This window comes from Sus scrofa, chromosome 17, assembly GCF_054392235.1.
Source record: "Sus scrofa isolate SSC_HxYL_T2T_F1_AM1 chromosome 17, Sscrofa_HxYL_maternal_Yorkshire_Landrace_v2.0, whole genome shotgun sequence".
In the NCBI taxonomy this organism is placed as follows: Eukaryota; Metazoa; Chordata; class Mammalia; order Artiodactyla; family Suidae; genus Sus; species Sus scrofa.
In genome coordinates, this window is record NC_139399.1 from 22,994,060 (window position 1) to 23,022,037 (window position 27,978).

The 27,978-nt window shown below is 40.5% G+C and overlaps 1 long non-coding RNA gene across 1 annotated transcript; it reads right to left on the bottom strand.

Annotated features, from left to right (window-relative positions):
• On the bottom strand, positions 1-27,978 carry LOC146395176 (uncharacterized). The gene is made up of 3 exons (XR_014832693.1): positions 27,523-27,978; positions 26,303-26,414; positions 1-2,020 (listed from the first exon to the last, which is right to left on the bottom strand). It is a non-coding gene; the product is annotated as an uncharacterized LOC146395176 (long non-coding RNA).

Here is a 27,978-nt window from a genome sequence, read left to right on the forward strand (position 1 = left end):
TCTTCTCCATTAATGTTTTATTACTCTTAGAACACACATGCACAGTCACACAAAAGCATGTTATTTACCAGATACAGAGATTTTTTTTTTAAATGGGTGAGATACTTGTGATAAATGAATGCAGGCTTCACATATGGGATGAATGAGAAGTAAAATTCAGATTTAAATACTCTCACCTAAAGTATTATGTTTTTAACTTTACAATAGGCACCCCAAAATTGCCTTAACACTGAAGACTGGGGGAAGTTCAACAAAATTTGGAAATAACGGTGGTCTTAAAAAAGGACATGATAAATCTTTAAGCACCAAATTAATGTGGACTTCAGTAAGAAGTGAATTGTAATTCTGTGCATTAAGCAAATATTACACAGTTCAACTGACAATAAGAAAAATGAGAATCATCGGAAAATCACTTAAGTCTTTTTAACCCAATTTCCTCCAAGTTTCAGAATCTAGAAGCTGTCTATATACAAGGCAGACCCTGAAGATATGTGGAAAAAGCAAGGCATCCACCTGTAGCCAGGTAAAGGAGGCTTCATTCGCCTTGTCTTAGATACGCACAGAGGACTTTCCAGCAGGCTTACACAAGCAGGACTTCTAATCCTCTTGGCTTTATAATCAGCCCTGGTTTTGGTTTTTCATTCATTCCCTGTTAGAAATGAAGACGCATATTTATTCTACACTAGGGTGTCACCCATGACAAAGGAAGACAAGAAATGGCCAAATAAAGTTCAACCTTTCCAAGTATCTGAAGTTACATTATAGTGAAAACAACCCACAAAATGCCTTGCTGTAGAGTCCTAATTATCTAAGGTAAATAGGGCTAAATAGCCCTTTGTTACTTAATGATTATGAAGAAATGAATTTTCTCAACCCTTGGGCTTCTCTGAAACAATCATTACACCTTGTAGATTAGACAGGTGGCTATAAAACAGAAAGTCTTAACAGTGCACTGAGTTGGGTGGAGGGAGGGGAGTGCTAAAGCTGCAGAAGCACATCAGGCCAAGGCAAAGCAATGCATGTGACAGGGGAAGGAGAGAGACCAAGGAGTGGAGACAGCAGCCAGGGTCTAGAAAGGAAGTAACTTGTGTTCCTCTGGCATGAATCTCTCAGCCAGCCAGCCTGGCTGAGCTTCATAAAGTAGCTCTGCTACGTGTTGGTTATGTGACACTGGGTGGGTTAATTAATCTCTCTGATTCTCAGCTCTCCACCTCTGAAAGTATAAAAGTATTGCCTTCAGAGTGCCTTCATGGTGACTTTTTTTAATTGAAGTATAATTGATTTGCAATGTTGTATTAATTTCTGCTATACAGTGAAATGATTCAGTTATACACACATATATATTCTTTTTTATTATTCTTTTCCATTACGGCTTATCTTGGAATATTGAATATAGTTCCTGGTCCTCTACAGTAGGACCTTGTTGTTTATCCATTATATAAATAATATTTTGCATCTAAGAATCCCAAACTCCCAATCCAACCCTTTCCCCGCCCCATACCTAATTGTATAATGTATGTCAATAATTCAACAAAATGTCTAAAACTCATTACACTGTTGGTGTAATGTCAAAAATTATATTATTATCATTAGAGAGTTTTAAAAGCTAGTCCTGTGATAAAATATGTATATGCCCCACAAAACCTCTGTGAAATGAAGCCATTTGGAACCGAGGTGACATGTATGCAAAGTGTTCACATTATGAGGAAATCCTATTTATTAATTCATTCCTTTAACTACTGTTAATTTCTCAACTGCCTTATTCTAGGGACTGTTCTGGTCATTCTGAATTAAAAAAAAAAAAAAGAATAAATCAAGAGTTCTTGTCCTCAAAGAGCATGTGGTTTACGAGGGAAAGAGCACATAAGAAAATACGATAAAATATGAGTTGCTATGGTAAACTTACAGTGTGGAGAGAACCTGGAAATGAGGCCACTAACTCAGATTATGAGAGTCCTGAACGTCTGCTTAGAGGCAGCACCCAATTTCAGTCCTGTAAGATGAGTCGAAGTTCTCCACACTACAAAACAGAGAAAAAGAGTTGCTGCTGTGGCACAGTGCAGAAGGTGCTGTTTAGAATATGACTGCGGCAGCGTAGGTTGCAGCTGTGGCTTGGATTCAATCCCTGGCCCAGGAACTTACATTTGTCACAGGTACAGCCATAAAACCAACCAACCAACCAATAACAACAACAACAACAACAAAACTGAGAGAGAATATTCCAATTAAAAGGACTGCTGCAGCAAAATTACCAGAGCATGAAATATCCAGTTTGTGAGAAGAGCGGAAATCACCAGAATTTCACCTACAGAAGGAATTGTGGGAAATGAGGCTAGAAGTTTACATAAGATAATTACATAAATGAGTTGCAGGTGTGGGGAAAGGCAGTGGCAGGGAGGCAGAGTCTGAAGATGAAGAAGATGGTGGAATCATTGATGTGAGCCTAGAAGAAATGGGATGAGATGGGAGAGGTGATCAGTGCTGAGGTCTTTGGGTCTGGCCTTAGCAGAAGGAGTGACACCTCATCAGCTGAGAATGTAGAAGAAGGAAGTAAAGATGGGTGTGGGTAAAGATAAGATTATAGATGGTGGAAGATAGAAGGAGTTCACCTAGTAGAGCTTCTCTAATGTTAATCAAATAGAAACAAGGCTATTCATTGAGATTAGGAATGTAGGCATGAGCTGAATTGGAGATTTGAGGAGGGGGTGAAAATCCAGAAGAGTGGCTCAGGAAAAAGAGCAACTGTGAATTAACTAATTGTTGAATTGTACAAGAGCCCAGCTGTGTGTCACCAGCTGGCAGAGTTGGGTAATTTTCTCTAGTCCACGTTTGGTTTTCTAGCTTTAGGAAAAATAAAGGCAAATGATAGTATTGCTTCAGATGTAGCATGAAAAAAACTAGGAACCCAAGGAATTTGAGTGCTTGTGAGAAAAGAGTTGGGAAAATCATATGACCATGTAGAAGACCCAGGCTACATATACAAGGACAAGAGTTCAGGAGACAGTGGAAAGGCATCAAGGATGGAGGCATTGAAATATCAAGGATCACTGTAGGGAGAGCAGAGGGACTTGGAGGGACAGGAAGACAGGGAGTGGGATACCGGGGTTTAAATTCTCTGATAGTGTAATTCTGGATAGCAGCCAAATCTAGGGTATGGTGCTTCGAGTGGGTAGCTGCAGGGGAGTGGAAATAAAGTTTCTTTACAGTTTTAATAAATAAGTAAGGAAGTGTGAGGGCAGGTATTGGATGAGCTGGCTACAATGGACATTGTAGACTGATCACAGGAGGTGGATCAGAGATCGTGGTTATGCTTCAAGTGCCAATCTTTATCAAATGATGGGATCTATCAGATTACAAATAACAGTGACAAGGGCAGGGAGGTGGTGATATAGTCATGGCTTGAACTTCAAAGAGAGAAGAGCAAGGGTAAAAAAGAAATGTTGAAGCCACAAAAAGGCTATCCATCATGATGACATAGAACAGTAGATCTGAGCCAGTGGGACATAGAACTGTTAATTTTTGACAGAGAGTGGAGAGAAGAGAGGCACTGGCCAGAGAAGATATTGTGGGAAAGGAAAGACCTGGGGGCTGGAGAGTTCTGGAACATCTCACTAAGTGTGGTCTAAGACTAGCAGCATCAGCATTGCCTGGGAACTGGTTAAAAAAATGCAGGATCTCAGGCCTCAGCCCATATCTAATGAATTAAAATCAGCATATGAACAAGGTCCTCTGGTAGTAGGTATGCCAATTAAAATTCTAGAAGCACTACTCTAAAAATAGGCAAGATGATTACCCATGGGAAGGGAAAGGGGGTTTCTGATGATCCTAGCCCAAAGCCCATGCTCAGAGAAGAAACTGTACTTCTCCAAGGAGAAATAAAATGGTACTCTAACTTGGATGTCAAAGCACCATAAAAATACCAGTTTTAATTCCTTATACGTTCAATGAATTGATTGCTGTCTTACAGTTATTTATGCCCATTGAAAGACTGTTAGCAACAAATAAGTTTCTTCCTTTGACTTCAAGTTTTGAGAAAGGACAACAAAAAGACATTTCCTAAGGGGTACATTGCTTTCAGACCTGGACTTGGTGGGGGAGTCAGGAGCCAGGGCCAGGGCTCAGACTCCTCCACCACTGTACATTCTCAGCATCGAACCACACTTCCTCCTTCAGCCAGTCAGTCCCTCCTGGCCAAAAAGCCAGGAAGAAACCATGCCAGGGAGTCAGTAATTGTATAGCTTTTCCAGTGAACTGCTCCAGATCCACGTAACGGACATGTCAAAGCCTACTTTTCCCTCTGAACATTCGTCAGTGACCAAATGGGCTAGAGGAAGTGGGAGAAATACCGTGAAAAATCCTGGGCTGCACCTCAGAGACTAATAAATAATTACTAATGGGAAAGAAAACAGAGGAAAGAGAAAAAGCAAAGTAGCAGGCAAGACAGGCAGAACAGATTCTGGCCCACAAGAGGGAAACAGACTGGGGGTTAAGTGCAAAAAAAAAAAAAAAAAAATCGAACACACCAAAGTGCAGTGACCCAAAGACAGCAAAGACAGAGAATAAAACTTGTCAGGGAAACTTTCTGTTCTCACATTTGATCCCTCTGCTCACAGCATTTCAATGACTTATTGAACCTTAGAATTGGACTGTTAAATCATTCAGCATATGAGATTTGTCCCAAGTTAAATGGATTGCTTCCCCTTGTAGGTTTTTTGGATGCTGCCTTATTTTTTAAGGAGAGAACTGGAGGGTCTCCGCTAAATTATTGATGTGAAAGAGACTTTAACCCAGGCAGCAGAAATGACCGAATGGAGAAGCATGGGCAGGTGCCATATTGTAATTTGTCCACCTCTTAAATTATGCAGCATATGTATCACGATATATTGAATTTAAAACCTGAAGTATGACATTCAGTAAATAATTCATACTGGCTCTTTCATTAAGTGTGAGCTGAGGCTTAGGATAGTGATACCCAATTTTATCTAGTGCCTCATTTAAATACAGATGTGGGAAATGGAAATGTTATAGATTCTTGCATGATAACTTATGAGTAGTTCATTGCATCTAAAACATGCTCTGCTTTTGGATCTATATACCTTCAATAACAGAAATGTGGACTATGAAATTCTATATGTTTAAATTCTAAGTTATTATTTTTCACTAACCCTTTATTCTTATTTCTATAAATTTGCTATAAAATGGCTTAAAATACTGAAACTAAAACAGTGTTTTGGACCCCCGAAAATACAGATGTGGAAAATGGAATTCTTTAGCACTACTATAAGCAAGGCATGCATGGCTATGTAGGAAACTGGAACTGAATCACACACACACACACACACACACACACACACACACACACACACAATTTACCCAGGAATGGTCCAGGATAAAAATAAATTTATTTTTGTTATTATTTAGAAAAAAATAAATAATAATAAAAAATAAAAAAACTTGGCTTTCATTCCCCCTTCTCCTGTCTGGCAAGTTCTTTAAAATATATAACTGATAGACTGATAGACAGTTATCTTATGAGGGATATTATTTTCTTCTCACAGAAGATTCTGATTCCAAGACACATGCCTGGAATTTTAGGGATGACAGTGATTCATAGAGTGAAAAAAATCCATAAAACACCTCCTTTAAGGCTTTCTTCTCTACAGGGAACTCACAGCCCAGAGATAAATCTCTGATCTAATTCTAGGAGACTATGCACACACATTTGAAACCTGAAATAATCATGCAAAACCACACATGCAATGTTTCAAGTAATGCACATCTTAGCTTCCAGTGATGGATGCTACCAAAATATGTTCCATGATGTTGAGAAAGGAAGGAACTTGAGACTGATAAGGCTATAAGCATCTGAGCTGAGAAGCTTGGGTAGAAGTTTGGAGTTCCCGTTGTGGCACAGCGGAAATGAATCCAACTAGGAGCCATGAGGTTGCTGGTTTGATCCCTGGCCTCACTCAGTGTGTTAAGGATCCAGCATTGCCATGAGCTGTGGTGTAGCCTGCAGACATGGCGTGGATCTGATGTGGCTGTGGCATAGGTTGGCATCTGTAGCTCTGACTGGACCCCTAGACTGGGAACCTTCATATGCCATGGTTGCAGCCCTAAAAAGCAAAAAAAAAAAAAAAAAAAAAAAAAAAAAGTAGGAAGAAGTTAATGCCCTTTTTTATTCCTTCTTACAACTTCCATCATATTTTCTTCATTAGCTGAGCAACTAGCATGTTAAGATACTACTTTTAATTTTGTGAAACTCGGAGAATATGCTCAAAAGGCATGATTCTTGCCTCTCCCTCTTCCCTCCCACACTGTGTTTGAGATACTAAAGATATAAGCAATGTTAACTGATATAACTTTCAATAAGACTGAGCTGGGAAAAGATGGCCAGTGGTCTACAAACCCCAAGGTAAATTGCTTTTAAGTTTGGTGCACCCAAAGACATGATTTTTTTTTACCTTGATCTTAGTGGGTGTATTCATTTAATCTATATTTATAGACAGAATACAAAATGTGCACTAAGTGCTTCTGCCTTGTCATAGTCAGGTAAAATTGCCATTGCACATGAGTTTGTACAGGGTCAAGTGTCAACTCTACACAAAGGTAGGGGTGGAGAAACAGGAAAGACCACTTCTGGATGGAGCAATTAAGGAAGGGTAATCGAGGAAAAGAATTTCGAATGAGTCTTAAAATTAGGGTTTTGTTAATCAGACATTGGGAGAAGGAGTTTCCATGTACAAAGACACAAAACCATGGGAAGACAAGGAATATATAGGTACAAGAAGTTAGAAGATGGGCTTTGTGTGGAGCAATAAAAGGAAAAAAATATTACAAATGGTAGGTGGATTTTGACTGGGGGGGAAGGGCTTTGAAGACAGACTAGAGAAGTGAAAGGCTTTGGGTGAGTAGTGGGGAGCCTTGGAAAGGTGTGAAATGGATAAAGATGTAGTCAAAATGCACATTCAGAAGATTACCCTGATGTGTAGTGTAGAATTTGCTGGAGTAGGGAGGGACAGTGATTAAGCAAGTGCATTAAGAGGCTACTACCATGATTTCAGGTAGAAGATAAAAGTACCATCATGAACTACCATGACGATAATGGAAGCTTGCCATCTCCACCTTCTTACCTCTAGGTCAATTATAACCTACTGTCATCTGCCTTCCTCTATTCAACAGAACCCAAACTGAATTTCTCTTTCTCAAAACTACTCTTCCCCATATCATCCACATCTCGCTTATGATACCACCTGCAGTGACAGCAGTTAGAAACTTCCCAGTTAAGCCTGACTTTCCTCTGTTGAGCCCTCCTTTATCAATCAACCTCAAGTTCTCTTTATCTATCCACATAAGACTTTCCTAAATCTAATCATTGTGAGAACTACACTATCCCTACCTAGCTCATCTAATTTTACAATCACCTTCTAATTGGTCTCTCCATATCCAGCCAAAACAAATAATATTGCAGTTCATCATTTTGAACTTTGATATCAAATTGTCTGGGCTTTCATATTTCTTAGCTATATGGCCAGAAACAAGCTTTTTTTTTTTTTTCATTTCTTTCTGCCTCTCTTCCTTCCTATGTAAAATTATAAATCATAGTAGCTTACCTACTGAGGCTGTTAGGAGAATTAAATGAGCTAATGTTTGTTTAGTGTTTAGAAAGCATCTGGCATCTAATAGATGCTACATAATGTTTTCTGTTTTAATTAAAATAAAAATTAATCCATCCTCCCTACTAGGGAGGCAGGATCGGACCATCCTTCCCCTCCCAAACTCTGTAGGCTAAATGCTAAGCTGTGTGACATGGTGTAAAAATTTTTGCATGACCCAGACTCTGCCTAATTTTCCCATATCATCCTACCACCCTTAATTTCATAATGTCAGCCCAGATAATGTTGAAGCCCATGTAGCTCCACGGATCCCCACACTCAATCACGTCTTTCTGGTTCTCCCCAGAAGAGTCTGTCTGTTAGCCATGCCCCATCACCTTTTCCATAATACTGCTTACTCATTCCTGAAATGCCATCATTTGTCATCATTTCCTGAAGGCAGCTTTCCGAGAATGCCCAGGTTGGGCTATGTCCCTCTCCTCTCCACCTACAAGATAATTTTATCATAGCATGAATTGTATAGTGCTGAAGTCATCTTTATAATCCTACTCTCAGACCAGATTGAAGACTACTTGAGGGCAGGAGCTGTGTCTTATTCCATTTTAAATTACACAGAAATCCGATGCTAGATCTATAATATATTTCTATTAACATTTAAATAAAGGGAAAAAATCAACAAGCTTGGGAGTTCACTAAATGTGGAAATAGTGAGAAAGAGAGAGGTTGGAAGCTGATTCCAAGGTTTGAAGTCCAAGTTGCCATAAGAATCTATGTCATATTTATAGAAATAGGGAAGTCAGAAGGAGGAACTTCTTTGATAGAAAAGAAAAAGAAAAGCCCTGATGAGTTAATTTTTAAACAAACTAGGCTTGAGATGCTAACAAAACAGAAATATGGGCTGTGTGGCACTGTGAGAAAGCCACGGTACATTTTAGAATAATAGTGTTTATCATATTTCACTAGCTTATGCTGCATAACAAACATCCCCCAAGTCTCAGTGGCTTGTAATAGCAGAAGCCTCTTGTTGTTCACCTAACATGTCACCCGTAAATCAGCTGCAGCTCTGTAGTTCTATCACTCTGTTTCTGGCTGCATATGGATTTGGTGCAAATTATCTTCATGGTGAAGGAGGGGATACAGAACCAATCATACAACTACATTTAAAATATATGCTCAGAAGTGACATATTAAATATCCGTTCATATTCCATTGGCCAAAGAAATTTAGATGACCAAACCTGGTCAATAGTGTGGGAAAGTATGGCAAGGGCATGGGAGGAAATGAGATATTGTAAAAATATAATGCACTCTAGCATAGTGGGGCTAGTTGGATTAGGTAGGTAGATCAGGTCAGACACTTGATTTTTAATTGGAGGAAAAAGAGAAACCAACAAAAGAAGAAAGGAAGTAACTTAAAGGCAGTCAGAGAGATAAAGAGAGGAACCAGAATGATTGATTATAATGCAAGTCAAAGGGAAAAATTTTCCAAGAAGTGGTGGACACAACGCCCACTACTGCAGATGTCAATGAAAATGAGGACACCATGGGACTATGACAAGGAAAATGGGGAAATTGGAGAGAAGGGGTTAATTACCTATGCTGAGCCCATGTCTTCATGTATTTCTGATTAGGTGGGCTAATCTAGGTTTAGGGTGGCATTCACAGGATATGATCTAGAATGATTTTGGACACTAAATCCCATAGTGGTTGAGTTGTGTGGATCAGAAGATAAGAAACTGAGAGCATATAACATAGAACTCCTAGTTCTCATAAATTATTAGGAATATTATCACAACGGGGTGGGGTGATACCTCTAGGCCCTGGGTAATTTAGAGAACAAGATTCTCAATCATTGGTGTGGGTAATCCTAGAGGCAGATTTTTTCTCGATTAAGAAAACAATCTTCTACAGCCTATAAAGTCCAACAGTGGAATGGTAGCCTTTATGAAACAACCACCTGGAATTTTTAAAAGAATTTAAATGACCACACAACAAATATGTGTGGAAAAGTGCATAATGCTCTAGATAAAAATTGAGGCCACTGGATCTTTACTGTCCCTTTAAAGTATAAACCTTATACTTTATGAGAGTTTTATGATCACCATACGAAATACGTTGGCTATCATACATCGACCATTTGCTTTTTTGGCTTCTCTAGTCCTTGTAAATAGGTTCAGCTTTATTTTCCCTATTAAACAGGTGTTTTCAGGTATCTGAATGCTATGGTTTGAATTGTGTACTAAAAAAAGCTATGTTGAAATCCTAATCCCCAAACCTCAGAAGGTGACTTTATTTGGAAATAGGGTCTTTGCAGATGTTGTTAAGAAGAAGTCATACTGGAGTAATCTTGGCCCTTAACCCAATATGATTTGTGTCCTTAAAAGAAGAGAAGAGGTGCAACTACTATGGAAAATAATATGGAGGTTCCTCAGAAAATGGAATATAGACTACCATATGATCACACTCCTGGGCATCTATCCAGATAAAACTACAATTCAAAAAGATTCACACACCCCTATGTTCATAGCAACACTATTCACAATATCCAATACATGGAAACAACCTAAATGCCCATTGATGGATGAATGGATTAAGAAGATGCAATATGCATACATATACATACATATATATATATATGTGTGTGTATATATGTATATATGTATATATTCACCCCTATGGGTTTCAGAGGGACTGTGGTCCTGCCAACACCTTGACTTTGGACTTCCAGCTCCAGAACTAGGAGAGAATAAATTTCTATTGTTTGAAGACACCCAGTTTGTGGTACCTTGTTAGAGCAGCCCTATAAAACCAACACACTGAACCAACTTTGGTTTTTTTTTTTTTTTTTTTTTTTTCCTTTTCTCCCGCAGCATATGGAGATTCCCAGGCTAGGAGTCTAATTGGAGCTGCAGCCACTGGCCTGTGCCAGAGCCACAGCAACGAGGGATCTGAGCCACGTCTGCAGCCTACACCACAGCTCACGGCAATGCCAGATCTTCAACCCACTGAGCAAGGCCAGGGATCAAACCTGCAACCTCTTGGTTCCTAGTCGGATTCGTTAACCACTGCACCACGACGGGAACTCCCAGAACCAACTTTGAAAAGGAGCAAAGTTTCATTTGAAAGTCTGATAATTACTTTCTTGTAATTAATTTTAATTAGAATAGAATTCTTTTCCTGAAGCCACAAACCCCCATCAGTATGAAAGATGGATAAAATCCTACCACCTCTGAAGATGCAGGAAAATGTGTGCTCAGTATATTAACATCTGCCCTCCTATGACTTGTCATGAATGAAGTAACATGACTAGAAGAATTCTTTTGTGAAACTTACTTTCAAGAATTGGTCTTGGGAGTTCCCATCCTGGCTCAGTGGTAATGAACCCAACTAGTATACATGAGGACGCAGGTTCGACCCCTGGTTTGGCTCAGCGGGTTGGGGATCTGGTGTTGCTGTGAGCTGTGGTGTAGGTCATAGACACAGCTCAGATCCCGTTGCTGAGGCTGTGGTGTAGACTGGCAGCTACAGCTCTGATTCAACCCCTAGCCTGGAAACTTCCATATGCCGTGGGTTTGGCCTTAAGAAGAAGAAGAAGAAAAAAAGAATTGGTCTTGTTGATCACATCATTGTAAATCAACTACACTTCAATAAAACTTTTTTAAGAAAAGAATCAGTCTTGCAGGTGTTTATACTGTAAATCTTATTTGCTTTAAAGATTTGAGTTCTAGCTTGAGGAGAAAACTCCCTTGAGTAGTTGTAATTACTTTAAGTAGACAGGGAAAAATAACGATTCTTATTTCATTAAATAAAATACTTTTGCTCTTTGTGTTAAATGCAGCTGCAATGGAAACTTCATATTCCATTATTTACATTTTCCTGGGAAGCACTTGCCTTCTGTAGGTTACAAAACAAAGGACAGTAGGCTTTCAATCTAATGGAAAGGATGTGTCTTTGAGACAGGTTATTGGTACCACAGAATGTATATGTGACAGCTATGGTGAAACCCTGGTACAAGTACATATATGTGGGGACAGAAATAGAGGCTAAGATACAGATGTGCCTGGAAACAGTTATCCTTGCAGCCACTAATACTTAATGCCTTCAGCTTACAGGGAAGTCCCCATGATGTCCCCAAGGGCAGCCAGACCAAGCATGAATGAGTCTGAATCCTACTGAACTCATCCAGTGTTTTTAAGTACCCACTATGTAATCCATTGGCCACAGTCCCCTGGAGGTTACACATGATCTATCCATAGCACTTGAGCACCTAGATATTGTTCTCGCAAATTTCTAGATGAGACAAGCTAGTCCAAGACAGGTACCATTCCCTTCCTCATGTTATATAGCAGGTGCATGGCAGAAGGCGGTCTGGGCAGAAATTGGCACAACATTGTAAATAAACTATACTTTAATAAAAAAAAAAAGAAGAAGAAAGAAAAAAAAGAGAAGAGACCCACAAAGTGGGAAGGTCGTATGATAAGAGAGGTAGAGGTTAAAGTGCTATAGCTGCAAGCCTGGAATGTCAAGTGTTGCTGGAAAGAACAATCAAAAAATATGAACACCATGGTCATTTTCTTATACATTTGTGCAAAAGGCACATCATAGTCTACAACTCGTATCCATCACTCTCATACGAGTAAGCCTCAATCCACGCTCTGGTCCACTGTTGTTCTCATCATGGCTTTGTTTTATTTTAAGCCAGGATTTTTCTTTGACTTTGAAATGCCACCAACAAGTATATGCCTAGAAGGAAAATCCATTCCAGATCCACTGTTGTCATAAAACCTTAATCATCTCGGCAAGCAGCCATTTCCAAACTGCGTATGTTGTGCACCAATACTTTCTTTAGAAATATACCAAGACCTATGTGTCCATAGAGAGAACAGAAGTTTGCAATCTCTTTGAGAGTCTGGGGAAAATCACCGCTGAGTCATAAGACAGTTCCCTTCCTTGCCCTGATGCCAAGGGTTCTGCCATTAAAATCAACTTCATTGTTGCTCTATCCTGGTACCGTGGAAATCCATGGATTGCCCTTGAGTTTTTCAGTTCAACTCAGGAACCCAGTACAAGAGCTGATTCTTGGATATGAGGGGACCCTGAGGGGAGGATTTTGCCAGGGAAGAAGCCAAGATTAGAACTAAATAGCTAAAGATGTAGTCAACAATAATATAAAAAAATAAAGTTTGCTGGTTTTGGACACTCTTATATTCCAGAAACAGTCTACACGTTGTTACCATACCCTACAAACAAGGATGCTTCTTAACATTTTCCACACTCTGATGTTGTATGTTTCAGAAATTACTCAGTAACCCAACTAGAAAGTGGCAGAGCTGAGACTTAAAGATACGAGTGTCTGTATCTAAAATTCTATGCTTTTTTTTTTATATATACCTTAAAACCCAGCTTTCCCATATTGAGTCTTAGTAGAATAGGAAGTACACAGTGCTGTCCTGGCCCCCTGTGCCCACAGCATTTTGCTCACAAGCAGACATCACCAACTTGCAAATGGAGGTAAAGCTGGAGAAATTCTTTTCGTGGTGGGAAGTGATAATGCAGCAGGCAGAGTCACATCTCCAGGCCACAAGCCCTCCTTCCTGTCCAGCCAGGCTGTTTCCCAGTAGAAAATGGAAGAGAAGCTCCATGCCTGAAGGACTGAAATTTCAGTCGCTAGAGTTCAGCAAGTGGCCTGAAATGCTGATCTGCTCTTACCAGACCCAGGTGCCCTCCCAACATACCTTCTTTCCACTCTGACATCCCAGAGCCCCACAAGGATGGGCGTTGACACTCACACATTGGCTCAGTCATCAGATTCCCTGCAAGATCTTAGAGACCAGTGCTCTAAGAAATCATACACATTCTAGATGTTCTTCTGAATATCCAATTAGTACATTTCAACAGTGATCAATTTCATGTCTGGTACATAAAGGTGCATGGTAATTATTCATCATCTTATTCATAACAGCATTTCTGTGTAGAATCACCTACTGCCATGTCAATTACATGTGTTTCTTTTTCTCCTACATCTTCCTTTAAAAATGCTATCTGGGAGTTCCTCCACAGTGTCTCTGGAGCGCTGGGTCACAGATTTGATCCCTAGCCCAGCACAGTGTGTTGAGGATCCAACTTTGCTGCAGCTATGGCATAGGTCCTAGCTGCGGATGGGATCTGATCCCTGGCCTAGGAACTCCATATGCTGTGGGGAGGTCAAAAAAGAAAAAAAGAAAATGCTATCCGGTAAGTGCTCAAAGTTAACAATAGTAATAAGATACCATCCTAATGTCACCTTAGATGTGACACACTTAGGAGGGCTTGATGCCACTTCTTTGTTATTCTTAACAAAGGTTTGTAACTTCAATCTAATCATGAGGAAAAAAATCAGATAAATCCAAATGGAGAGACATTCTACAAAATAACTAGGCTATTTAAAGGTGAAGATATCATGAAAGGTACCATTCAAAGGTGAAGATATCATGAAAGGCAAGGGAGACTGAAGGACCGTCACAAATTGAGGGAAACTAAGGGGACATAATAATGCAATGTGGGAGCCTAGGTTAGATCCAGGAACATAAAGGGGACATTATTGGAAAAATGAGTGAAATCCAAAAACATCTGTAGTTGAGTTAATATTGTACCAATGCCAGGCCCCTGTTTTGATCATTGCATGATCAAAAATTTTTTAGTTTTTAGTTTTTTTTTTTTTTTTTAATTTTACTTGGTAAGTAGAGAAAGGCTCAAAAATCAGACTGAGGAGTTGAAACCAGGCTGCTTGCAGTGGAATCCCAGCTCCACCACTTCCAGACTGTGTTGCCTCAAACAAGTTCCCCAAGCTTCTCTATGCTTGGGATTCTTGATTGTCAAGTGAAAATAATAATAAATACCTCATAGATCTATTACAAGCATAGACTAAGACAACATATGCAAACTGTGCAGTGCAGGGCTTGGCACCTGGTAAATACTCACAACTGGAAGCTATTGTCATTACATTTAATCCATACATCTCTTTTCTCCTTGTTGCTGGAGGCCTTGTTCTCGAAAGGACACTAATGGTGGATAATATTGATCATACCGCCTTTTCAGGAATATTTGCATTGTAATGAAATTATATTAAGGAGGCTATGAGAAAATGCAGTGACAGATCACATTATCTAAAGACGTCACCAACAATCTTTCCCATGCCAAAGGCTTTTCTAGGACCTTTCCACCCTCCATCAAGAGATAGCATGTAGGCACCCTCCCTTTGTATCTAGGCAGCTTCTGTAAGTGCCTTGACCAACAGAGTATGGTGGAAAAGATGCTACATGATTTCCAAAGACAGGTCTGAAAAATGCCACTATTGAGAAATGCTTATTCTCTTAAAATGCTCACTCTTGGAACCCAGTCACCATGCTGTGATGAAATCGAAGAAGCTCATGGGAAGACTCACATGAAGAGGAACAGAAGTTGGTGCCCGTATCCCCAGTTGATAACAGCTGACACCAACTTGCCAACTGTGTTAATGAATCATCTTACAAACGTGTCTTCCTAGTCAGGGTGCTCAGGTGACGACACATGGAAAAGAGTTGGCCTGCCCCCATCAAGCCCTGTCCAAATTAAAATTTTGTAAGCAAAAAATACTACTGTTGTTTTATGTATATATATATATATATACATATATATATATATATATATATATATATGTAACATTTTTTTTTTAATACGGCCACACCTGTAGCATATGGAGGTTCCCAGGCTAGGGATCAAATTGGAGCTACATCTGCCAGCCTATGCCACAGCCATAGCAACACAGGATCCGAGCCTCCTCTGTGACCTACACCACAGCTCACGGTAATGCTGGATCATTAACCCATGGAGCAAGGCCAGGGATTGAACCCCCAACCTCATGGTTACTAGTTGGATTTATTTCTGCTGCACCACAATGGGAACTCCGACATCTATAGGTAACACCTTTTGATGGCAGAACTAGAGTAGGACCAGGAACAGAAATGAGATTTTTTTTTAAATGTGGGCAGAATTGAGAAGTGAACCTGGAAAGAGGCTTGAGTAGCCTTGAAGAGTACTCAATGGTCTTGATATGTGTTCATCTTTTCCAGAATGTAAGGCAACTCAAAAGCAGTTTGTTTGTTTGTTCTGTCCATCAGACTAGAAAATGGAACAGAGTGAGCACTGGACCAATGAAGTGAGGCCAAGTCATACAGAGATTCACAGAGAAGCTGGTGCCCACCATCAGGGTCAATGTCAACGTGAGTCCCCAGGCTGGTTTACTGTAGTAGATGAAATTTGGGTTTTGAGGTACTAATTCAGCATGCCTTTTTTCCTCTCCTGGTTTAAATCAATGGAGAACAAATCCAAATGACAAGATAAGAATTTGATCTGGTATCAGAGTTTTGATCTCCAGATAGAGGATCTATGGTATGTTTCGTCTAAGGAAGAGGTGGCTGGGGCCTGAAGGCAAAGTGGAGCTGCCAGCTTGTTCCTTCACATCCTCATCTAGAACATGCCTACAGGAAGGCCTAGGTTTGTGGAGCAGGCACCTGCTGGGCAGTTGCACTGGTAGTCACTGCCTGCCTGGCTCACATTCCAGGGAGAAGTCCCCAGATTTCTCGGCCTTTCTCTAAAAGCCCAGCTCCATCTGACCTGTACCATGTGTGCTGGCTATTAGGGAGCAAAGCAAATTCAATGAGCAGCTGTGAGCAGGGATCTGCCAGAGACAGAGCCAAGGGCCTGGACCATGGAGAGCTGACTCTGCCCCAGCTGACCATCAACGAAGGGAGGAATTGGGGAGGAGCCGGGGGAGAGAGGCAGAAGCATCCTCCCCATCCTTTCTGAGAAGGTGGAGTGTCCTAGTTAAGGTCTGAGACAAGATATGAGCAGAAAAGAGCTTCTTTCTAAATAAAAGCAGAGTGTTTCTGAATAGTACAGTGGCCGGGAGGGCTTGTTAAACCACAGATTCTTGCATTCAATATTTCATTTATGAGAAACAAACAAAAAAACAAGCAAACACAGGCCGGAACATGGCCCCGGGGTTTGGGATGCACATACACACACTGAGGAATATGGAATGATTGGCCAACAGGGCCTGTTGGAGAGCCCAGGGAACTCAACCCAATAGTAGGTGATAATCTATGGGGGAGAGGAATCTGAAAGAGAATGGGTGTGTGAACCCATATAACTGAATCACTTTGTCCCACAGCAGAAACTATCACAACATTGTAAATCAACTATACTTTAATAAAACTTTAAAAAATGAAAACAAAACAAACAAACAACAAAAAACCCCACAGATTCTTGGGTTTCATAGCCTGAGTTTCTCCAACTCAGGAGATCTGGCATGGGGCCAAGAAATTGCAATTCTAACACATTCCAAATAGTCATAATACTGCTGGTCCAGAACAAGAGTTTCGACACAGTATGTTTTGCAGTTAAAGAGACACCAGCACACAACTGAATTGTCTCACATCATTCATCACTGACAGGTGAAGAGGGAACTGAAGACATCGAGGCCTGAGGGACTCAATCAAAGCTCACACAACACAAGTAAGACCGAGGCTTCAAATCAAGGCTTTTGACACCAACTCAAAAATTCTTCTCACTGAGCCATAGTTCTTTACTGGAATAGAAGCAAAACAAAAAGAGAAATCCAGGCATCCTTTAAGCATTTACAAATCAGAGATGAGTATTTTGTGTTCTTATTAATATTTTTTGTAATTTCTTTTATTTTACAGTTTCTTTTGAAAGATTTCAAAGGATCTCACATATATTGAGACACATAGGACACAGAAAGTTTGTGTGTTTGTGTTTTATCTCCACCGAGACCAGCAGAGCTAGGAGACTTGAGTGTCGCTAGAAATAACCATGGTTGTGGTAGCAACCATCATCTTGCCTGCAGATTAGTAAGAGCTGGCATCACTGGAATAAGGAGTGGGAGAGTTGGCTAGTCAAGACTTGTAATTCTTTTCAAAAATGAGCCATTTTCTTAACGGGTGACAAGCCTTCACAAAAATGAAGTAATCTGCAACAGCGCTATTTAAGACAATATTGGGGAAGATGTTTTAAAGAATAAGTACTTTACATCCTCCTTTATACTGCTCCATTTGGATGGCAACCATAACTGAAAAATCTCCATTGGTTCTCTTGACTTCCCCTTAATTAAATTTTTGAAAAACCAAGACCAAAAACCAATCAGTGTGAGGGATTAATGGCAATCACAAGCTAACAAGTTCAATTTTCCATGTCTCCTTTTTTTGCACCGTTAAAATGAGGACAAGAACCCTCGTGGACATTTTTAAAGATTCACACCAATTTTTATGGCCTATGATTATTTAGTTATCACAAGTCACCTCCACTTATGAGTAGGTCTTTTTTTAGATAAATTTTTTTGGCATATAGTTGACTTAGAAAGCTGTACTAGGTTCAGGTGTACAGCAAGGTAAATCAGTTATACATACCTGTTCTTTTCAGATTCTTTTCCCATATAGGTTATTCTATAGTGCTGAGTAGATTACCTGTGCTATACAGCAGGTCAGCAGGTCCTTGTTGTCCATCTATTTAAATATAGTAGTTTGTATATGTTAATCCCAGCTCCCTAAATTGTCACTCCTGCCCCACATTTCCCCTTTGGTAACCATAAATTTGGTTTCAAAATATTTGAGTCTATTTATGTTTTGTAAGGTTTTTTTGTATCACTTTTTTTGTTAGATTCCACATATTAGTCATCTCAATAGGATAGTTGTCTTTGACTGATTTACTTCACCTAGTATGATAATCTCTAAATTCATCAATGTTATTGCAAGTGACATTGTTTCATTCTTTTAAGGTTGAGTAGTATTCCATTGTATATATGTGCCACATCTTCTTTACCCAGTCTTCTGTTGATAGACATTTAGATTGCTTCCTTGTCTTGGCTAGTGTGAACATTGGGGAGCATATATCTTTTCGAATTACAGTTTTTTCCAGAGATGCCCAGGAGTGGAATTGCTGGATCATATGGTAGTTCTATATTCAGTTCTTTAAGGAACTCCCATACTGTTCTTCACAGTGGTTGGCACCAGCTTGCATTACCACCAACACTTACAAGTAGGTCTTGATGCATTATCGAGCATACTTCCATCTAGTGTCACAGTTATTTTGGCCCTCTTAACTTGGACTTCTAGGCACTTGCTTCTGCCCATTGACTCCATTTTATAAATCACAGTTGCCAGCATGCTTGGCCAACAAGTTTTCAGCTCCTATGATGTGTGCATATATTTGTGTGAATATGTGTATGTGAATGAGGGTGAAAGATTGAGAATATAAAAGCTTTCCTAATTTTTGGTACTCTTTGCTTAATAATAATATACTCACAGAAAAAGGACACAAATCATTAGGTGGTGCAGACATTGACAAGTTTTCACAAACTTAACACACCTGAATCATCAGATCAATAAATAGAACATTAGCAGCCTATGGAAGCTCCAGTTGTACCACTTTCCTGTCTCTACCTCCAGAAGGGCAACTACTTTCCTAACATCTAACACTATAGATGAGTTTTAGAAATCATACTAAGTGAAGTAAGTCAGAAAGACAGATACAATATGGTATCACTTATACGTGAGATCTAAAATATGGCACAGTGAACTTATCTACAAAACAGAAACAGACTGACAGACAAAAAGAACAGATTTGTGGTTACAAAGTGGGAGGGGAGAGGGAGTGGGATGGACTGAGAGTTTGGGGTTAGTAGGTGCAAACTATTACATCTAGAATGGATAAGCAATGAGATCCTACAGTATAGACAGGGGACTATATCCAATTTCTAGGGACAGAACAGGATGGAAGATAACATGAAAAAAGGAGTATGTATATACATACATACATATGTGTGTGTGTGTGACTGGATCACGTTGCTGTACAGAAGAAATTGACACAGCATTGTAAATCAACTATAAAAATAAAAAGTAAATTTAAAAAAAGAAGAACTGTAAAAATATGCCCTATGGTTTGTACTCTTTTGTATCCAGCATCTTTTGCTCAACATAGTTTTTATGAAATATTTATTTTTTTATAATGTCCACTTTCATTGCTGGGTAGTATTTCATGATGTAAATTTACTACAATTTATTTATCCATTCTACTGTTGGTAGATACTTACATAACTTCCTGTTTGGGGTTATTATGGATAGTGCTGATATGAGTTTTTGAGTGTATGTTCCTTGGTGCAACATGTGTGTGTTTCTATTAACCATAAACCTAGGAATGGAACTGCCATATCACAGGTTCATAGCTGTGTTTCAGTGCCTACACGACTACAAGCACAGCACTAGAGTTTTGTTTGCTCTCTATTCTTGCCAGGACTATCCTTGCCAGTACTATCCTTGCCAGTACTAGGTATTGTCACTGTGTTTCATTTCAGCCATTCTGGTGAAGGTATGATGGTAATCCATTTTAGTTTGAATTTGCAGATGTTGGATATTTGAATACTGTCTTTGTGAAGTGCTAATCTAAGTCTTTTGCCCACATTTCTGTAACTTTTTTTTTTTTTTTTTTTGCTTTCTAGGGCTGCACCCAAGGCAGTTCCAGGCTAGGGATCGAATCAGAGCTGCAGCTGCCAGCCTACAGCAGAGCCAAAGCAATGCTAGATCCTAGATGCATCTGCAACCTACACCACAGCTCATGACAACACCAGATCCTAAACCCACTGAGCAGGGCCCAGGATCAAACCCACATCCTCATGATTCCTAGTCTGGTTTGTTATCACTTAGCCACAATGAAAACTCCCTCTGTAACTTTCTTAACTTCCTTCTCTGTCTTCTCTAACTTATTTCCTCCTTGTAAGACTGTATCTTACTTCTATTTATAAAACCCCAGTGTCCAACAACAAGTAAATGGATAAGTCCACTGTGGTATATTCACAAACTGAAATAATACTCGTCAATGAAAATAAGTAATATCTGTGATATCTGGATACCCATAGCATCAATAAACTCAAAAACATTGTCCAAAGAAAAGAAGCCAAATGCAAAAGAATACACACTGCATGATTCTATTGGTATGCATTCTAGAAGAGGCAGAACTGATTTATAGTGACATAAAACAGATCAGTGGTTTCCTGGGGTTGGAAGAAAGTATTGGCTGAAAAGGGGCATGAGGGAACATTTCAGGATGATGGAAATGTACTGTCTTGACTTCAGCAGTGGTTAGTTGGATGTATACCTTTCTCAAAACCCCTTGTACACTTAAAATGGATAACAATGGAATTAAATTATACTTCAATAAAACTGATTAAAAGAAAAATTTCCTGAGCCCTACCATGTGTAACTCATAGAATATGGCCAAACAAGGGCTTTTCTTTGGTCTTAGTGACCAGTAAAGATGCCCAAAGACCCAAGTGTACCCTTGGAGAGCCCTATCTCCCTAGAAGGAAATGCAGCATTGCCAAAATCTTTTGAAATAACTGTTTTGATTGAAGACATCACAAAAGGCTGATTCTGGCTACTTTGGCCACCACATACCCCACAAATGGTTTCATTTCCGCTCACTTACGGCTGCCTGCCAACCCAACTAGACAGCCAACACACTTAACAAGCTGGCCCATCACCACATCTAAAATATACCAGAATGCAGGCGTGTTCAACCCAGGACTGAGGAGAGAAGCCTCCTCAGCTAGTTTTCCCAACACTTTACCTCACAGGAGCCAAACCCTAGCCTTTTGTTCCCCCTTTGTCCCTCAAGGGAAACCAGACAGGGACCACATTTCCAGAAGCTCCCCTCCCACTGAAGACCAGAGTTCTGGTATTTTAATGGCCTCTCTCGGCCCATTCACTGAGAACATAAGTGATGGGCAAACCTCACTGGGTTTCCAGGTTTCCATCTGTGCCAGAAGTTGCGAGTTCCTGCTTTTTGACAGCTCCATATCTCCCCAATTTTCTCCTACTTATTTATTCGTTTTTTGTCCTCTTTGCTGGTTCCTTCTTGATCTAGTCCTGCCCTTCAACCATTTACCTAACTTTTCACCCCAGAAAGAAAAAAGGGAAGGAGATGAGATAGGCGGCCTGAGTTCCCTGCAAATCTCTCACCTGGTAAGCCTACTGTCCCTCTCTGTCAATGTGCCCTGGATCAAACAGAATTGTAATCAGGCCCAAATAATTGAGGTGGGCAATAAAGAATGACTGAACATTTGTTGTGGGCCCACAGTCACACCTGGGAGTGCATGGTGAATCTGTGAGTCAACAAGGCTTTTCCTCAGAAGACCAAGAGTGTCACTGACAGCAGCCTGCCAACATCACTTTTGTGGTTGTTGTTGTTGTTGTTGAGAGAGAAGGGAGGCAGATGCTTTATTTCAAAATAAGGCATCACAGCCATGTCCCTGCCACGTGGGAGCCCTGGGCACAGGTACCTGGGCAGTGACAGCCTTCAAGAGACAAGCAGAGGGAAGTCTGGGTGTGTTACTTCCTTGTCCAGAGGGACAGGTTGCCACTGCTATGGTATGTTTCCTCTTGGTTCTTCAGCTGTCCCCAGACAAGGGAGTAAAGGGACCAGGCCCAACATTCTTTAACATCAAGCTGAGGTACCCTTAGGACTAAGTAGCCAAGACTTAGGAAAACTGAAAAAGGAGTTTTGAATAGTTGCAAAAAATATGTGAACACTCTTCCTTGGAGGCAACAATTTCTGTTTCTACAATATAAGAATAGGGAGTTCCCATCGTAGCTCAGCGAGTTACAAAACTGACTGGATCCGTGAGGATGCAGGTTCAATCCCTGGCCTCATTCAGTGAATTAAGGATCCAGTGGTGCTATGAGCTGTGGTGCAGGTAGAAGACACAGCTTGGATCCTGCATTGCTGTGACTGTGGTATAGGCCAGCAGCTGCAGTTCTGATTCAACATCTAGCCTGGGAAATTCCAATGTGGCCCTAAAAGAGAAATAAATAAATAAATAAAATATATGTGTATATATATATATATGAATAATGCATTAATTTCACTATATCTAAACTCAAGCACTGCTATCACCCATCCTTGTCTATACTTTTCTCCCTTAGAAAATAGGAATATTTATTCCATGAGCTATTGTGTCAGCAAAGGAGCTGAGTGGAGTACTGAATTTTTAAAGTAGGGATTATATTCAATTCAAATCTATAAAGCCTCCATCATAGGGCTGGAAGTCAAAGCCTGAGTTTAAAAATGGACCCACCAGCTAGCGTGGGTCATGAGGACAGTGGGGACATGTAGTTTTGAGCCCTTCCCATCTTCCATTAGAAGAATCCCAGAATACAGCATGTCCCGTGACCTTGTGCAAGGCTGGGAATGTCCAGGTCAGAGGCAGCAGCTGGCCTAGGAGGGCTGCCAGAATTTCCAGGACACTGATGCATTCAGAGTAGGAGAAAAAGGAACATTGGAGGGGGTGCCTGGCAGAAGGAGGGGAAGGAAAGCCTAGGAAGCCCTGAGCTGATAAATTCAGATTTGTGTATTTCACTCAGTCTGAAAACACCGATGAGTCACTTATGCTAATATGTATTTTCTCTTTAACACATTTTCCCCAGTTGGTCTGAAACTATACTGTGTCTACTATGAGTAATCTCACACAGTCACAACACAAAATTTGCTTTCCTGCCCAAAGAGCAGCCACTTGTTTTTGGACCAGACTCCCCCGATGTAGCTAAATCAGGGAAACCATTTCTGCCACAGTTTAAGGCCTTTCCACTGCTTTCTGTGAAGCTACTGTGACTGAACCTACTTCTTAAGAAATTTTTCTAGAAGACTACGAGTTCTGTACCCTATTACTTTTCTTGTTCTCTTTAATCAATCTTTTAAAAAATTTTTATTTATTTTTTGTCTTTTTTAGGACTGCGCCCCTGGCATATGCAGTTTCCCAGGCGAGTGATCGAATCGGAGCTGTAGCTGCTGGCCTACACCACAGCCACAGCAACGGGAGATCCAAGCTATGTCTGTGACCTACACCACAGCTCATGGCAATGCTGGATCCTTAATCCACTAAACAAGGGCAGGGATCAAACCTGCATCCTCATGGATACTAGTCAGATCTGTCTATGACTTATCTGTATGAAAAGTCCACTGAGCCATGATGGGAACTCCTAATCAATCATTTTGATTCTCCCCGACTTTGTTTATCATTTTGTCTTTCCATCTTTAGGTAATCTCAGGTCAAAGAAAAAGAAAAAAAAGAAAGAAAGGAAATGATTATTCAAAGCATTATGTGTTTTCCCATCTGTTCTTCTATAATTGTATTGATGGTATTTTAGAAGGGGTTTGACAAACTGGAAATTGACAGAAGGTAGAATGTGCATAGAACAATGATATCAGCAATGCATGAAAAATTATGTCAAGCGAGGTAACTACTTCTCAGCTGCCAATTTCATTGATTAGTAGTGACTATTGACAGTGTTGTACAGAGGAGGAACCGGAGGCCAATTCCAGGCTTCAGAGGAAAGAGGGCCAGGGATTGATTAGTAATGTCTGCCACAGCAGTACCTTTGTGATGAGAGAGAAGGAGATGTGTGGCAGAACTTCAGCACAGACATTTTTTATTTGTCATTTCTGATCTTGGCAAAATATTTATTCAAACAACTAACATATCAAGTGGAGTTCTGCAGTTACTGATTAAATTGAATCAGTAACATTGAAACTGAGCATTTTGTTTTGAGTAGGTACTGGATCAAAATACATCTCAGAGCACTTCTAAATCAGTGATTCCTCATTGACGTAATATTATACTTACCCTGACACAGAAATAAGGGGCTCACTCTGGACAGCCATACCACCCTGAATGCACCCAATCTCATCTTATCTCAGAAGCTAAGCAGGGTTGGGCCTGGTTGGTGCGTGGATGGAAGAAATAAGGGACTCAAAGACTGTCTTCTGGTTTAAAGCATAAACAATGGGAATGTATTTATAATTCGTTTCTGGTGGTGCAAGTCCCTTTCATGTAAACACACTCTGCATCTCCCTGCCCGATGCTCTCTTCAGTGTCCTTTCTCATTTCATGCTCCCATGTGTCCCAAACGAGTTGTGTGACTGATGCCCAGAAGAAGGCATTTAAATGAGGAAACGATGATGTCATTCTTTTTTAACTGTTTGATTTGCTCCCCTTGTGTACCTAGAAACCAGATAGAGCATTGAGCAAAGGGATCTTTGGTCTTGCCAGGACTGAGAAACCATGTCTAGTGAGTGAGTCGAAAGAGAAATGGTGGCCCATCTTTTGCAGTGTATAATTGCTGAGTGCATCATCTGTATGAAAAGTCCATAGATAAGTCTTAAATCTTTAAACCTTAATAAATGTGGTTGTTGGTCTGAAAAAACATGTTTTTTTTTTAGTGTTTAATAGTAACTTTTTTTCATACATGGTAAGAACCTCCGTTTTGCTAGCCATAGGGGATGTAGACTATCCTTTGGCCTAAAGCAGGCATTATTTATTTATATTGGGGTCAGAAATAATAATATGCTAGATTAAATGTTCATAGTAGGTGCCAAAAGGTACGGATATATACAATTGTGCTAAATAGGAAGATAATTTGCTTTTCAGCACTGATTAGTTCTTGCCAAAATAAAGCTCCATAAGAAAGCACTCCAAATCTTATGGGCTTACAATAGCATTTATGTTTCTCACTCATGGGTCTATAGGTTAGCCAGGATCAGGTTGGGGGTTGACTAGGTTTGCCATGTCCTTTGGGTTGGGTTCAAATCTATGCCATGTGTCACTTTTGGGGGGTCTCAGTTATATGAGGCTGTTGCTACCTGGGTACTGATTTTTCTCTTTGTGATCACAGGAGCAGAAGGGAGTGAATGAAACCACATTTTCAATACACTGGCACAGTCATTCCTACCTACATTTCACTGATTAAAGTTCGTCATATGGCCAGCCCCAACAGATAAAAGAATTCTACTTCTAGAGGATAAAAAGCAAAGTTACATGGCAAAGGATGTGGATATATAATTCTAAAACAGGAGGGGTGTGGGAATTGAGACAATGAACCAATTTACAGAAATAACAAAAACTTTCAACTAAAACATCAATTGGGAAAGTATTATAGTGAGATATTTTTTAAAAAATCAGGCTTTAAGGACCAAAAAGATCTGAGTTTGAACCTTGGATCCATTTTTTTTTTTCTTTTCTGACTATGTGACTTCAACAACAGACAGATTTTAGGAAAGCAAGTACTAGGAAAGTGTCCATCAGCAGAACTTAACAGATATCTCTCCCTGTGCTCTGCCATACGTAGGACTTCTTTATTATTTTATTTTTAATTTTTTTTTTTTTTGCTTGTCTGTTCTTTTCATGTGACTGTCTGCTTTCCATATTTGGCAGTTCAAACTCCTCAAATATAGCATCAATTTGACTCAACCAAAAAGTATTGTGCAAGTTGAGGCATATATTTTTACAATGGGCCATGTCTGGTGCCAATGGCCAGTCTATGTCTAGGGCGGGTGCGTGAAGGGAGTGAATGAAACCATGGCTGATGGGGAGTCTTACATAATATAACTTCCTCTGGGAGGCATGACTAGTTGTCGACAAAGGAGTCATGCTTTTAGAGCAAAGCTGCTGTCAGGCTGGGAAGTCCTTTCTTAGAAAGAAGCCACAACTCCCAGACCCTCTTGAGGCTATGCCTCTTGGGCCATGTGACTAAAATTCCCCAACAGAATATAAGCAGAAATTATGTGCATCACTTCCAAACAAAAGGGTTAAAACTCTGGTACCTTTTCTACTATTTAATTTCCTCTTCAGTACTTAGATGGTGATGACTCTGAGGCCCCACAGAATAGCAGAGAGCCACAAGATGGAAAGCGCCTGGATCACTGACAAGGCATCCTGTGAGTAAGAAATAAACATTGAAGGATTAACACTCTGCTTTCTTTTTCTTTCTTTCTTTCTTTTTTTTTTTTTAATGTCAGTCAACCAAGACTGTCCGTTCTGCAGGATTGGAAAAGGACATTTGTCCCTAAAAGGGGGCTGATGGCATAGTAGTCATTGAGATAAGGATGCAGAATGGAGCAAAACATAAAAGGCTAAACAACTGAGCAAAGGCTTCTGCTGGAGAAGCCCAGATGTTCACAATATGATGGCCTGGGGTGGCTTCACTGATACACACTCAGCAGAGCAGGGTGCATTCAATAAGGAGTCAACTGTAACTGCCAGGGAGCATGGCCTTTACGAAGAGTGAACTCCACAGCCAAACAGTTGTCCACACGTTAACTCTCACTTGTTGAGGAAAGCGTCCATTAACACAGAAAAGTAAGGACTTTCTTTGTGGGCCTGTGGCTCCCCTGGATATGGTTTCTGAAATATCTTTCTTAAGAACTAAGCACCTCTCTCTTTCTCTTGGGGTTTCTGCTCACCTAACTCCACCAGTTTTAACAAAATTTGAAAATCCATTGTCTCTTTGGGGAAGGCACACTCCCTCTTAGCTTCCATCAGTACGTGGCATTGATACAAACTATCCCCACTTCAGCTCACTGATGATGAGGGGGAGAGGGAGGTGTTCCCTCATCACTAACCATATCTGGACCCCAACCTGAAGACTGGGATTGTTGGGGTGTGGGGGTGATGGTATCCCAAGCCAGATGACTTTTAAAGGAATTCTACCTTTGACTGCTGGGTATTCCAAGGCCAAATAGAAGCTTGCAGAAGAAAGCCCAGTACCTTGCAGTTCTTTCTCTCTGTCTGTCGTTCTGCCCCCCTCCCCTGTCTTTTCCCTGACACGAATCCAGTTATCCAGTTGCTGCCCACCCCCAGTTGGCACACCAGCCCCAGCAGCTGAATTTACTCTGTGCTCCAGCATTTTCTCTGGGAGCTGTACTACAGTTGCTTCTGCTTCTCTGGTTAAAGCAGCTTCCTTTCTCCCTTGCTGGATCTACATGGCTCACCTCTCATTAAGAGAGTCCAGCCTCAGTCTGTGCATTGCCTCCATCCCACTCACCCAGTTCTTCTCCTTTCCTCTGACAGATTCTCCTTTATCTGACAGGACTCCTTTTGGATCCCAAGAGGCTGCTAGCGTGGCGGCTTCCAGCCATGAGAACAAAAGCAGACTCCCTTTTGGATCTCCATGGCATAGGCAGAAACAAGAACCGTGCCCCAGCAGTAGAGGAATGGGGGTCATTCAGCCTCCAAACAAAGGCTTTATTCTGAATCTTCCTTTCCCAACTGATAACCAGTCTGTCACCGCAAGAGGGAAGGGTGGGGGTGGCAAGGCATTGAAGAGAGGAGGGGAGAGCAGCAATCTTATTAACCTTTCCAAGAGGCTTGTGATTCAAGCTTGTGGAGCTTAACATTTTTTTTTTCTCTCCCAATTATTTTAATGATGCTGCAGAAAAGTCCTAACTTCTGTGCTGAGACTGTGTTGCTGCCACAGTCTGGGCTGATCACATGGTAACAT